Raw genomic sequence first — 14,715 nt, forward strand, 5'->3', positions numbered from 1 at the left:
CATAACCATTACGCCAACATATTCGATCTAATCCTTGACAACTGAAAATTTGAAAAACAAGATAGTGAGTCAAACTATATTATACTTTCTACAGCTTGAGTCAACTTATTCTTTTTCAATTTCTACTACTAATTAAATAAGTTTTATTAAAATAATTATTAGAAAAAAAAAATACATTATAGAGCATTCGGTCAATTGCTGATATAAGAAACTTATGAAAACTCAGATGTTGATAGTTGCAATAAACAAACGATCAGTGTAGAATTTAATTTCATTACCTAAAATTTTAACTCCTCTAGAAGCAAATAATTTCATCTTCTGTCTTTGACGGGCTCGCTGCTTCTTTCGCCCTCTCATGGTGATTTTGTGTTCTAGTTCTTCAACAATCCAAGAAAGCCAGTTGGGAGTTCGAGCTAAAAGCATAAAATATGCTATGGATAATCCTATAATTAGTCCACTTCCATATCCCATAAGAGCAGCTTTCCAGAAATCATTGAGAAATTCAGAATTGCTTTCTTGATCAACTAGCGCAGATGCATTATTATTTGTCTCTGATACCTTATCATTGCCACAACCTTTTGAAATCGGAAATCCACGCAATCCATCATTACCTTCATACGAATTCTTCTAAAATGTTACAAATTGAGGTCTTTGAGGGATGCACCTTTCGAGATGATTATAGGAAAGATTTAAGACTTCAAGACATGTGATATGAGAAGAAAGTTGTGCTGGTATCTTTCCTACTAGCTGGTTAACTAAAAGGTCCAATGATTCAACCAAAGTTAAATCTCCGAGTGATGGTGGTATGCGACCTTGCAACCGATTATGCGATAAATTCAAAACCCGAAGTGCAATAAGATCTCCCATAATACTTGGAATATGTCCTTCAAATCTGTTACTTGAAAGATCAATAGCGGTGTAAACTATCAAAATTCTAACAAGTTCTAGCTCCAATCCCTTGGTTGTAAAAGTAATGGAATCTTTGTCATATTCGTCTCCAAGATATCTTGGTGCTTCCATTGTTTGATCAATTGTCCTCATGGCTTTCAGATGTTGAAACAAACTCGTCGGTAAGTTATCTGTGAAGACATTGTAAGAGAGATCTAAGATTCTAAGCTTAGGAAACAAATTGTCAATTCTTGGCGTCCTGATGGTTCCATGTAATTTATTCCATCTCAAGCTTAAAACTTGCAGCTTCGGCAGAATTCCCAACCACATCGGAGATGTGTCATTGAGGTGATTATCTCCTAAATCAAGAACTTGCAACTCTTTGCAATTGGCCAAGGATCAAGGAATATCTCCCTCTAGTTCATTGCCACGCAAGTTGAAGATTCTGAGTACACTTCTAGTGGTAAAAGTTGTTGGAAGAGTACCAGAAAGATTATGTGGTGCATATCCAAAACCTCAATATAATCACTCGTGTCGCTAAAACATTGCGAAATTTCTCCCTTCAGATTGTTTCTACCCAAATCTAGAATATGTACTGATGTTAAATTGCAAATAGACAAAGGAATCTCTCCATTAAGATTATTTTGTGACATCATCAAAACTAAAAGGCCACTGATATTATTTAAGCATTGCAGAATTTTTCCCTTCAGGTTATTTCTCCCCAAAAACAAACTTTTCAATAATGTCAAATTGCAAATAGAAGATGGAATTTCCTCAGTGAGATTATTTTCATGTAGAGATAGAACTTGCAAGTTTCTCAAACTCCCCAATGAAGCAGGAATAGAACCATTAAGAAAGTTAGAAGTCAAAGAAAAGCCCAATAAGAGATTTTAGGTTACCTATTTCTTCAGGAATGGGGTCGGAAAGATGATTGATATGAAGATACAAAATGGACAAGTTGGTCAAATTCCACAATGAAGCAGGAGTAGAACCATTTAGAGTGTTATCACTCAAATCTAGCATAGAAAGAGACCTTAGGTTACCTATATCTTCAGGAATGGGGCCTGAAAGATGATTCTCATAAAGAAACAAAAGGGACAAGTTGGTCAAATTTCCCAATAAAGCAGGAATACAACCATTTAGAATGTTATCACTCAAATCTAGAATAGTAAGAGACCTTAGGTTACCTATATCTTCAGGAATGGTACCAGAAAAGTGATTCTCACGAAGAGACAAATTGGTCAAGTTGCCCAAATTCCCCAAAAATCTAGAAATAGAACCACTAAGAGAGTTATTACCCAGAGCTAGATCATTAAGAGACATTAAACAACCTATTTCTCCTGGAATGGAACCATTTAAATAGTTTTCAATTATGTATAAGGTCTCAAGATTGGCTACTGAGCCGATTTGTGGTGGGATTGGTCCTGAAATCTGATTGGACGACAAGTCAAGAGAGACAAGATTATTGAGTTTAACAATTTCAAGTGGGATGGTACCAAAGAGCTGGTTCCTGCTAAGATCAATATATTCAAGAAAAGGGAGAGATGAAAATGGAAAATTGTTGAGTGTCCCAATGACACTAGCATATGGAATATCCAACTTGCTTACCCTGCCATTAAAGCATACAACTCCATACCAGCCCTTGCATGCTTTAGAACTTGGAAATTTGGTTTAAATTTCCAAATTTAAACTGAAAATTTAAATTTAGTAGGAAAAGAAAAAGGGCAGAGAAGCATTTATTCAAACAACGACACTACCAAGTGCCTAATTTTTGTTTTGTTATTACGGAAAAGGGTCAAAATTACCCTTATCGTTTGATAAATGGTTTATAAATACTATCCGTCCATCTATCCGTCCAAAAAAAACACACGACGTTATTTCTATATCTAAAAGTACCCCTCTTTTTAACAGCGCTGCATGTGGGCTCCACGTCTAATGTGTTGTCATTTTTTTATTGGGCCACGTGGCTCTCGTTCAGAATCCAAATATTTGCCCCATTAACCAAACTCACCCAATTATTTGCCCGGCCCATTATTTTCTCTTTTTTCTTAATATTTTCGCTTTCTCTTTCTTCCTTCTTCATTTGATGGGTAAGAAAAAAGGGAGACGAACCTTCGATGGGGAATCTGCCGGCGACTGCTCCAGCAAATCTGCCTGTGTCAAATTCTGGGTGTTTTGTCTATGGGTGTGCCTAAAACTAAGGAGAGTAATCAAGGGGAGTGCTTAAAGTTTAGAGTAGAAGAAGTAAGCTATTAGTATTGAAAAACCTCCTTCTTTTTTCATCCAAGTTTTGCACAGTAAACCCAATCCTTTTTTTATCCGGCGGATTAATAGTGAATTTTCCGTTGTTTGTAAGTCAATGTAGAAAAACTAAGAAAAAAAGGGGAATTCCGTCCATCCAGCCTATTTTTTCCGTTTTCACCGCAACCTGTTATGCTTTTTTACTGCCAGAAAAAGAAACAAAAAAGAAAACTTCTGGCATCGAAAGTCGCCGGAAATTTAAAGGCTAAGGGAAGTCATACACCGTACCGGCAAGATTTTCTCCAAATGCTAGCAACTTAGTTAGAATTCTTTCACCTTTCTTGCAAATTGTATTTACTCCTTCAATTTATAAAATTGATTATGTGTATGTAAATATATCTTGAAGAACATCTGCCACGATTATGATGGATTTATTTGTTTGGAGATTCTACCATTAATAAATAGTACTCCTACTACTACAACGAGAAAATGTTTTTTTTTTCCAAACTTGTCGTTGTAAATCAATACATAGGGGTGGTCAAGATTTGTGGTGGTTATGGCGGAAAATAGGAGTGATGACAATGGTGAAGGAAGAAGATTGGTAAGTATTTTTTTTCTTTTTTAAGTTAAAAAATAATTAGAGCGGGTCAAATAATTGTGGTGGGTATATTCTACCCATAATTTTTGTTTGACCCAATAAGCTGTCACGAGTCCAAATACCTAGTCGTGATGGTGCCTATTACATTACTAGGCAAGCCAACCCAACATTAATCACAACCTTTTTTCTTTTATAAAAATCATTTTTCTAACACGGGTTAAATCTTATTTTTTCATAAGAAATGTATAAAACAACTAAAAATGTGCGTAATCAATAAAATAGTAAACCAACACAGCCCAAACATCTAGTGTCACGAGTCTAGAGCCTTTAAATATACAACCAACTGTCTAATACATTATAAATCTAAAATGCAGAAAAGAACAAGATAGAAAGGAGGAAAGCAGGGTTGCGGACGCCATGCAGCTACCTTGCAGTCTCCGGCAAACTCTGATAATGCTGAGGACCCTCACTCTGCCGCTCGGGCACCTGGATCTGCACACAAGGTGCAAGGAGTAACGTGAGTACGCCAACTCAGTAAGTAACTAAAGTAAATAAGGTCTGAAAGCAGTGACAGGCAGTTAAAATCATATAAAGGAGTAAACAAAAGAATAACAGATCAAACTCCACAGTTTAAAAACCAGTCTCGTCATAAAATCTTCAGATTCAATTGGAATACTTGAAATCATTTACTTAGTAATTTTACAACAGAGGCTTATTTTAAAAGAAGAGTGAAATCAGTGAAAATATCATAAATGTGCCCTTCGGGCAAGGTATCACTCATAATATGGTCTCTCGGGCAGCCTCTCAGTCACTCGTGACTCAGCTCTCGTCACTCAGTACTCACTCTCAACACTCAGGCTCAACAATATCTCATAATAGTAATAATCATAGTAACCACTGCGGCGTGCAGCCCGATCCATAGTTTATAGTCGACTACGCTCACTAGGGGTATACAGACTCCGGAGTGGCTCCTACAGCCCAAGCAACATATCGCTGCGGCATGCAGCCCGATCCAATATATATATCGATGTGGCATGTAACTCGATCCATATAAGTATCGATGCGGCGTGCAACCCGATCCATAATATATATATATATATATCCTCACCATTAGGTCCTCAACCTCTCAGTCATTAACCTCACAGCTCCTCGGGTATAACAGTAGAAATCAGGTACTCAATCCGAACAGTTCTCGCATTTTAAGAAGTACAATGATAAAACTACTTTTAAACAATAAACAGGTAAAACCTGACTGAGGATATGCTTTCAAATAAATAGAGTGAGGAAAACAGTAAAAATGCCCCTAAGGGTCTCAACAGGTCGGCACAAGGCCCCAAACATGGCATGCAACCCATAATACAGTGTAAATGTCTAAAATACGGAATATTATAAGATTTCAAATCAAATACGTGGCTTAATAGTCTCTACGGGACGGACTAAATCACAATCCTTACCGGTGCACTCCTGCACGCTCGTCACCTAGCATGTGCGTCACCTCATTTATCAAAACAATTCAAAATACCGGGGTTTGTACCCTCAGTTCCAGATTTACAATGGTTACTTACCTCAAACCGGATGAAAATACTAATCTGCGATGCCTTTGCCTCTCGCCTTGGCCTCAACTCGCGCCGAATCTTCCCAAAATCAGAATCATAACATTAGAACACACAAAAGGATCGAAGTCCAATCGAAAATAATCAAATTATACCAAAAATCCCGAAATTGGCCAAACCCGACCCCCAGACTCGCATCTTGAAACTCAATAAAAATAATATCAACGGAAGCCTTATCCTCCCACGAGTTCATACATACCAAGATTACCAAAATCCAACCACAAATGGCCCTTCAAATCCCTAGATTAAAGTCTCAAGTTTCCAAGCCCTAACTCCTCAATTTAGGCTTCAAATTCCCCAAATTTCAGGTTTAATTAGGTAGAAATCATAATAAGAACGAGTATTAAGTCCAAAATTCTTACCTCCAACAAGTTCTCCTTGATTCCCTCTTCAATCTCTCTTAAAAAGCTTTAAAACTGAGTAAAAAATGGTGAACTTAGACCAAAACTCGCGAAAATGACCTTTTAAATATTCTGCCCAGCGATCAGAAATCCTTCTTCGCGAATGCGGTCAAAGCCTCGCGTTCGTGATGCACAAAAATTCCATTCACCAAAATTCTCCTACGCGAATGCATCATCGCGAACGCGATGCCTCAGCCTCACCAACCCTCTCGCGAACGTGATACTTCCCATTCCGACCCTTCGCAAACGCACGACCCCCTCACGAACGCGAAGTCCAAATCTAATGCCTCCCTTCCTGACCCTTCGCGAACGCGAGGGTCCACTCGCAAATGCGAATAACAATATGCCTGCAACAGCTGAAACCAAAATCTGCAACTTTTCTTTAACTTAAAATGGTCCGTTCAACCCTCCGAAACTCACCTGAGGCCCTCGAGACCCCAACCAAACATGCCAACATATCCCATAAAATCATTCAAACTTGTTCCAACCTTCGGAATGCTCCAAACAACATCAAAACACAAAATTCGCATCAGATTCAAGCCTAAGAATTCCAAAATCTTCTAAATTACGCTTTTGATCAAAAACCTAACCAAACCACGTCCGAATGACCTGAAGTTTTGTACGTACATCCCAAATGACACAACAGAACTATTGCTACTCCCGGAAATCCATTCTGAGTCTTTATATCAAAATCTTACCTATTAACCGGAAAACACCAAAAATCCAATTTTGCCAATTCAAGCCTAAATCTACTCCGGACCTCCAAACCACATTCCGATCATGCTCGTAAGTCCCAAATAATCTCTCGAAGCTATCCGAACCATCAGAACTCACATCTAAGCCCTCTAACACATAAGTCAACATCCAGTTGATGTTTCCAACTTAAGCTTCCTCAAAGAGACTAAGTGTCTCAAACCTTGCTAAAACCTCTCCGAACCCGAATCAATCAACCCAATGACATGAAATACAACTGAACAAAGCAATAAGAAGCAGAAATAGGGGAAACAGAGCGGTAATTCATGAGATGACTACCGGATCGTCACATCCTCTCCCTCTTAAACAAACGTTTGCTCTCGAACGAGTCAAGAAACATACCTGAAGCCTCAAATAGGTGAGGATATCTGCTCCGCATCTCCCGCTCGGTCGCCCAGGTAGCCTCCTTCACGGGCCGATCTCTGCACTACAATTTCATTGAAGCTATATCCTCTGATCTCAACTTTCGAACTTGACGCTCCAAAATAGTTGTTGGCTCTACATCATAAGTCAAATCACCATCCAACTGAACCGGGATGAAATCTAGAACATGAGACGGATCCCCAATATACTTTCGGAGCATAGAAACATGAAATATCGGATGCACACTCGACAAGCTGGGTGGCAAAGCAAGCTCATAAGCCACCTCCCCAATACTCCGAAGCACCTGAAAAGGCCCAATGAACCGAGGACTCAATTTCCCTTTCTTCCCAAATCTCATACCACCCTTCATGAGTGAAACCTTCAACATAACCTTCTCGCCAACCATGTAGGACACATCATGTACCTTCCTGTCAGCATAACTCTTCTGTCTTGATTGCGCTGTGCGAAGCCTCTCTTGAATCACCTTCACCTTGCCTAAAGCATTCTGCACCAAGTCTGTACCCAATAGCCTAGCCTCACCCGGATCAAACCAACCAATTGGAGATCTACACCGCCTCTCATACAAAGCCTCATATGGGGCCATCTAAATACTCGACTGGTAGCTGTTGTTATAAGCAAACTCTGCAAGCGGTAGAAATTGATCCCATGACCCTTCGAAATCAATGAAACAAGCGCGCAACATGTCCTCCAATATTTGAATAGTGCGCTCGGACTGCCCGTCTATCTAAGGGTGAAAAGCTGTGCTCAACTCAACCTGAGTACCCAACTCTCGCTGCACAAACCTCCAAAACTTCAAAGTAAACTGAGTGCCCCTATCTGAAATGATGGAAAATGGTACACCATGAAAATGAACAATCTCCCAGATATAGATCTCTGACAACCTCTCTAAAGAATAGGTAGTACACATAGGATGAAGTGCGCGGCCTTGGTCAACCGATCCACAATCACCCAAATAGCATCAAACTACTTCAAGGTCCATGGGAGACCAACTACCAAGTCCATGGTGATCCGCTCCCACTTCCACTCTGGAATATCCATCCGCTGAAGCAGGCTACCCAGTCTCTGATGCTCATATTTCACCTGTTGACAATTGTGACACCGAGCCACAAATCCCACAATGTCTTTCTTCATTCTCCTCCACCAATAATGCTGTCTCAGATCCTCATACAACTTCGCGACACCTAGATGAATGGAATACCGTGAGCTATGGGCCTCCTCCAGAATCAACTCCTAAAACCCATCCACATTGGGTACACAAATCCGGTCCTGCATCCTCAACACCCCATCATCACCAATAGTCATATATCTGGCATCACCGTGCTGAACTCTGTCCTTAAGGACAAGCAAGTGCGGAACATCGTACTGGCGCTCTCTGATGCGATCATATAAGGAAGACTGAGAAACCACACAAGACAATACCCGATGGGGCTCCAAAAAATTTAACTTCACGAACCGATTAGCCAAGGCCTAAACATCAACTGCAAGAGGTCTCTCCCCAGCTGGAATGTATGCCAAACTCCCCATACTCACCACCTTCCGGCTCAAAGCATCGGCCACCACATTGGCTTTTCCCGGATGGTGCAAAATAGTAATATCATAATCCTTTAGCAACTCCAACAACCTTCGCTTCCTCAAATTAAGATCCTTCTACTTGAACAAGTGCTACAGATTATGATGATCAGTAAACACCTCACAAGACACACCATAAAAGTAGTGCCTCCAAATCTTCAATGCGTGAACAATGGCAGCTAATTCCAAATCATGAACGGGGTAGTTCTTCTCATAGGTCTTCAACTGACGAGAAGCATAAGTAGTAACTCTACCCTCCTACATCAATACACACCCAATACCAGCTTTCAAAGCATCACAATACACAATATATGAACCTGAAGCTGATAGAAAAACTAACATTAGAGTTGTGGTCAAGAATGTCTTGAGCTTCTGAAAGCTCTCGTCACACTCATCCGACCATACAAATGAAGCACCCTTCTGAGTCAACTTGGTCAAGGGTGATGTGATAGACGAGAATCCCTGAACAAACCGGCGATAATAACTCGCCAAATCAAGAAAGTTGCGAATCTCTATAGTTGAGGACGGTGTGGGCCAACTTTGAACCGCCTCAATCTTCTTTAGATTAGCCTGAATACCCTCGCTGGACACCACGTGCCCCAAGAAAGCCACTGAACTGAGCCAAAACTCACACTTGGAGAATTTTGCATAAAGCTTCTCCTCCTTCAATCTCTACAACACAACTCTCAAATGCTCCGCGTGCTCCTCCTGACTACACGAATACTCCAGAATATCATCAATGAAGACTATGGAGAATGAGTCGAGATAAGGCCGAAACACGCTGTTCATCAGATGCATGAACGCTGCTGGGGCATAGTCAGCCCAAAAGACATCACCAACAACTCATAATGACCATATCGGGTCCTGAAAGCTATCTTAAGAATATCCGAGTCCCTGATCTTCAACTGGTGATAACCTGAACAGAGATCAATCTTGGAGAACACACCTGCTCCGTGAAGCTGGTCAAATAAATCATCAATACAAGGCAAGGAATACTTGTTCTTAATTGTTACTTTGTTCAATTGCCTATAATCAATGCGCATCCTCATAGTGCCATCGTTCTTCTTCAAAAATAGAACCGGTGCACCCCAAGGCGACACACTAGGCCGAATGAACCCCTTATCAAGGAGTTCCTGAAGCCGCTCCTTTAAATCCTTTAACTCAGCTAGTGCCATACGATACGACGAAATAAAAATGGGTTGAGTGCCCGGCACCAGGTCAATACCAAAATCAATATCCCTATCGGGTGGCATGTCCGGCAGGTCTGCAGGAAATGCATCGGGAAAATCCATCACAACTATAACAGAATCAATACTGGGAGTCTCTGCACCGACATCCATCACAAGGGCTAGATACGTAAGACAACCCTTCCCAACCATACGTTGGGCCTTCAGAAAGAAAATGACCTATTAGGGACAAAATCAGTCAAACCTCGCCACTCGATCTGTGGCACGCCCGGTATAGCCATTGTCACTGTCTTAGTATGACAGTCCAAAATAGCACGACATGGAGATAGTCAATCCATCCCCAAAATAACATCGAAATCCACCATACATAATAATAAAAGATCCACTCGACTCTCCAGACCCCAATAGTCACCACACACGACCGGTACATATGGTCTACAATGACAGTATCGCCCACAAGAGTAGATACATGAATAGGTTAAACAAGAGACTCACGGAACGTATTCAAATAACGGGCAAAGTATGATGACACATAAGAAAAAGTGGAATTGGGATCAAATAATACAGAGGTATCTCTATGGCAGACAGAAACAATACCTGAAATCATGGTATCTGAAGCATCAGCATCTGGTCTACGTGGGAGGGAATAGAAATGAGCCGACCACCACCTGATTGACCTCCCCCTCTACGGCAACCCCTAGATCACTAAACCCCACCCCTAGCTGCCTAGGTGGGTGGTGAAGTGACTGGAGTTGAAGTCGAGGGTCGACCCCTTTGCTGAGATGGACCCTCAAGAAGATGAGGACACTGCATCCTCATATGCCCAAACTCTCCACACTCATAACAGCTCCCCGCTGCTGGAGATGGGAACTGATGGGAACCCCTGGCACCAGAATGACCAGTAGAAGGACCTGGCATAGAAGAACCCTGAACTGATGGAGCACGAGAAGAACTCTAGGCTGGAAGGGCAATGAGTGATGAATGGCCCTGATGAGAACTGTGAGAACTACGACCCAATGATGCCCCATAATAACTTGGGCGAGCTGAGGCCTCTGTCATGCTAAAATCGACCCCTCGAAGGAGAACTATCAAAGCTACCAGATCCCCGAGGCCTTTTGGCCTCCCTCCCATCTCGCTCCTGGCAACGAACTGACTAAATATCATAGGCAATGTCAACAACCTCCTCGAAAGTAGCACCTGACACCCGCTCCCTAGTCATGAGAATCCAAAGCTGATATGTGAGGCCATCAACGAACCTCCTGATCCTCTCTCGATTTGTGGGAACCAACCAGACCGCATGATGAGATAACTTAGAGAACCGCATCTCATACTGCATCACAGTGATATCTCCCTGACGGAACTATTCGAACTACCTGCACAGCTCCTCTTAGCGAGACTATGGCACATACTTCTCCAAAAAGAGAACAGAGAACTGCTGCCAGGTAAGGGACGCTGCACTAATAGGCCTACGCCTTTCATAAGCCTTCCACCAAGTAAAGTCAGCCCCAGAAAACTGAAAGGTAGTAAATGCTACACCATTGGTCTCTAGAATACCCGTCGTACGAAGCATCCTCTAGACTTATCCAAGAAAACCTGGGCATCTTCGCCCTCTGCACCACTAAAAGTCGGAGGATGGAGTCTACCAAACCTCTCTAGTCGACGCTGTTCATCGTCCGGCATAACTAGTACCACATATACCTGAGCAGGTGCAATCGGCTGGGCTGGAGGTGCCCTAGGTGTCTGAAGTCACTGCACAACCTACTCAGGTGTGCGAGCAACGGGAGTTTGGGTGCCTCCCGCGGCCTGAGAAGTAGTTGTGGCCGTAGTAATTGAGACCACCTGAGCCAAACTGGTACACACCGATAAAATCTGAGTTAAAGCCTCTTGAAGGCCAAGAATCACAATAGGCATAGCTGGTGCCTAAGATGGTGCTTCTGTAGCGTCCCCAACTAGGACCAGATCCTGAACTGGGGTAGCTGGTGGATCTGCAGGTGCTGCCCTAGCTGCTATGCCCCTACCATGGCCTCGACCGCATCCTCTGCTTCTAGTGGCCCCAACTTTGCCCGATAGCACGTATCCTCACCATCTGTGAGAGAATGTGATAACAGAAGTTTAGTACTAGGATCAACAAATTCGCATGATAAGAATTTCAAGAATATGAAGATTTTCCTAAAGGTTTTGTAGCCTCGTGAGGATAAGTACAGACGTCTTCGTACTGATCTACGAGACTATACTTAACCGGCTCATGACTCGCGAGACCTATGTATCCTAGGCTCAGATACCAACTTGTCACGACTCCAAATACCCGGTCGTGATAGTGCCTATCACATTACTAGGCAAGCCAACCCAACATTAATCACAACCCTTTTTCTTTTGTAAAAACCATTTTTCTAACACGGGTTAAATCTCAATTTTCAATAAGAAATGTATAAAACAACTAAAAATGTGCGGAATCAATAAAATAGTAAACCAACATAGCCCAAACATCTGGTGTCACGAGTCTAGAGCCTCTAAATATACAATCGACTATCTAATACATCATAAATCTAAAATGCAGAAAAAAACAAGATAAGAAGGAGGAAAGCAGGGCTGCGGACGCCATACAATTTCCTTGCAGTCTCCGGCAAACTCTGATAATGTTGAGGACCCTTACTCTGCCGCTCGGGCACCTGGATCTGCACACAAGGTGTAGGTAGTAACGTAAGTACGCCAACTCAGTAAGTAACTAAAGTAAATAAGGTTTGAAAGCAATGACGAGCAATTAAAATCATATAAAAGAGTAAACAACAGAATAACAGATCAAACTCCACAGTTTAAAAACCAATCTCCTCATAAAATCTTCAGTTTTAATTGGAATACTTGAAATCATTTACTTAGAAATTTTTCAACAGAGGTTTATTTTAAAAGAAGAGTAAAATCAGTGAAAATATCATAAAGAGGCCCTTCGGGCAAGGTATCACTCAGAATATGGCCTCTCGGGCAGCCTCTTAGCCACTCGTGACTCAGATCTCGTCACTCAGTACTCACTCTCAAGACTCAGGCTCAATAATATCTCATAATAGTAATAATTATTTTAACCGCTTCGGCGTGCAGCCCGATCCATAGTTTATAGTTGACTACGCTTACTGAGGGTGTACAGACTCCGGAGAGGCTCCTACAGCCCAAACGTCATATCGCTGCGGCGCACAGCCCGATCCAATATATATATCGTTGCGGCGTGCAACCCGGTCCATATAAGTATTGATGCGGCGTGCAGCCAGATCCATAATATATATGTATCCTCACCATTAGGTCCTCAACCTCTTTTAATCATTAACCTCACAGAACCTCAGGCATAATAGTAGAAATCAGGGAACTCAGTCCGAACAATACTCTTATTTTAAGAAGTACAGTGATAAAACCAGTTTTAAACAATTAACATGTAAAACCTGACTGAGGATATGCTTTCAAACAAATAGAGTGAGGAAAATAGTAAAAATGCCCCTAAGGGTCTGAACAGGTCGGCACAAGGCCCCAAACATCGTATGCAGCCCATAATACAATGTAAATGTCTAAAATACGGAATATTATAAGATTTCAAATAAAATACGTGGCTTAATAGTCGCTACGGGATGGACCAAGTCACAATCCCTACCGGTGCACACCCACACGCTCGTCACCTATTATGTGCATCACCTCATTTATCAAAACAATTCGAAATACCGGGGTTTGTACCCTCAGTTTCATATTTACAATGGTTACTTACCTCAAACCAGATGCAAATACTACTCTGCGACGCCTTTGCCTCTCGCCTCAGCCTCAACTCGCGCTGAATCTTCCTAAAATTAGAATCATAACATTAGAATACGCTAAAGGATCGAAACCCAAGCTAAAATAATCAATTTATACCGAAAATACAAAATTAGCCAAACCCGATCCCCGGGCCCACGTCTTGAAACTCGATAAAAATCACATCATCCTTATCCTCCCACGAGTTCATACATACCAAGATTACCAAAATTCGACCACAAATGGTTCAAATCCCTTGATTAAAGTCTCAAGTTTCCAAGCCCTAAATCCCCAATCTAGGCTTCAAATTCCCCAAATTTCATGTTTAATTAGGTAGAAATCACAATAGGATCGAGTATTAAGTCCAAAATTCTTACCTCCAACAAGTTCTCCTTGATTCCCTCTTCAATCTCTCTCAAAAAGCTTCAAAACTGAGTCAAAAATGGTGAACTTAGGCCAAAACTTGCGAAAATGGCCTTTTAAACATTCAGCCCAGCGATCAGAAGTCCTTCTTCGTGAACGCGGTCAAATACTCGCGTTTGCTAAGCACAAAAATTCCATTGACCAAAATTCTCCTACGTGAACGCGACCCATTATCGTGAACGCAATGCCTCAGCCTCACCAACAATTGCGAACGCGGTCAGCCATCTCGCGAACGCGATGATTCCCATTCCGACCCTTTGTGAACGCGGGACCCCCTCGCAACAGCTGAAACGAAAATCAGCAACTTTTCTTTAACTTAAAATGGTCTGTTCAACCCTCTAAAACTCACCTGAGGCCCTCGGGACACCAACGAAACATGCCAACATATCCCATAATATCATTCAAACTTGTTCCAACCTTCAGAATGCTCAAAACAACATCAAAATACCAAATTTGCCCCGAATTCAAGCCTAAGAATTACATAATCTTCTAAATTACGCTTTTGACCAAAAACCCAACCAAACCACGTCCGAATGACCTGAAATTTTGCACACACATCCCAAATAAGACAATGGAACTGTTGAAACTCCCATAATTCCATTATGACCCCTATATCAAAATCTTACCTATCAACCGGAAAATGCCAAAAATCCAATTTCGCCAATTCAATCCTAAATCTACTCCGGACCTCCAAACCACATTCTGATTATGCTCCTATGTTCCAAATTACCTCCCGAAGCTATCAGAACTATCGGAACTTACATCCGAGCCCTCTAACACATAAGTCTACATCCGGTTGTCTTTTCTGACTTAAGCTTCCTCAAAAGAGACTAAGTGTCTCAAACCTTTCCAAAACCTCTCCGAACCCGAATCGATCAACCCGGTGATAT

The 14,715-nt window shown here is 41.6% G+C and overlaps 1 pseudogene; it reads right to left on the minus strand.

The window, feature by feature from the left end:
• Positions 1-222: 222 nt before the first annotated feature.
• LOC104215437 (receptor-like protein 9DC3) lies at positions 223-11,314 on the minus strand (annotated as a pseudogene).
• Positions 11,315-14,715: the final 3,401 nt, after the last annotated feature.

Source organism: Nicotiana sylvestris, chromosome 10 (assembly GCF_000393655.2).
Source record: "Nicotiana sylvestris chromosome 10, ASM39365v2, whole genome shotgun sequence".
Taxonomy (NCBI): Eukaryota; Viridiplantae; Streptophyta; class Magnoliopsida; order Solanales; family Solanaceae; genus Nicotiana; species Nicotiana sylvestris.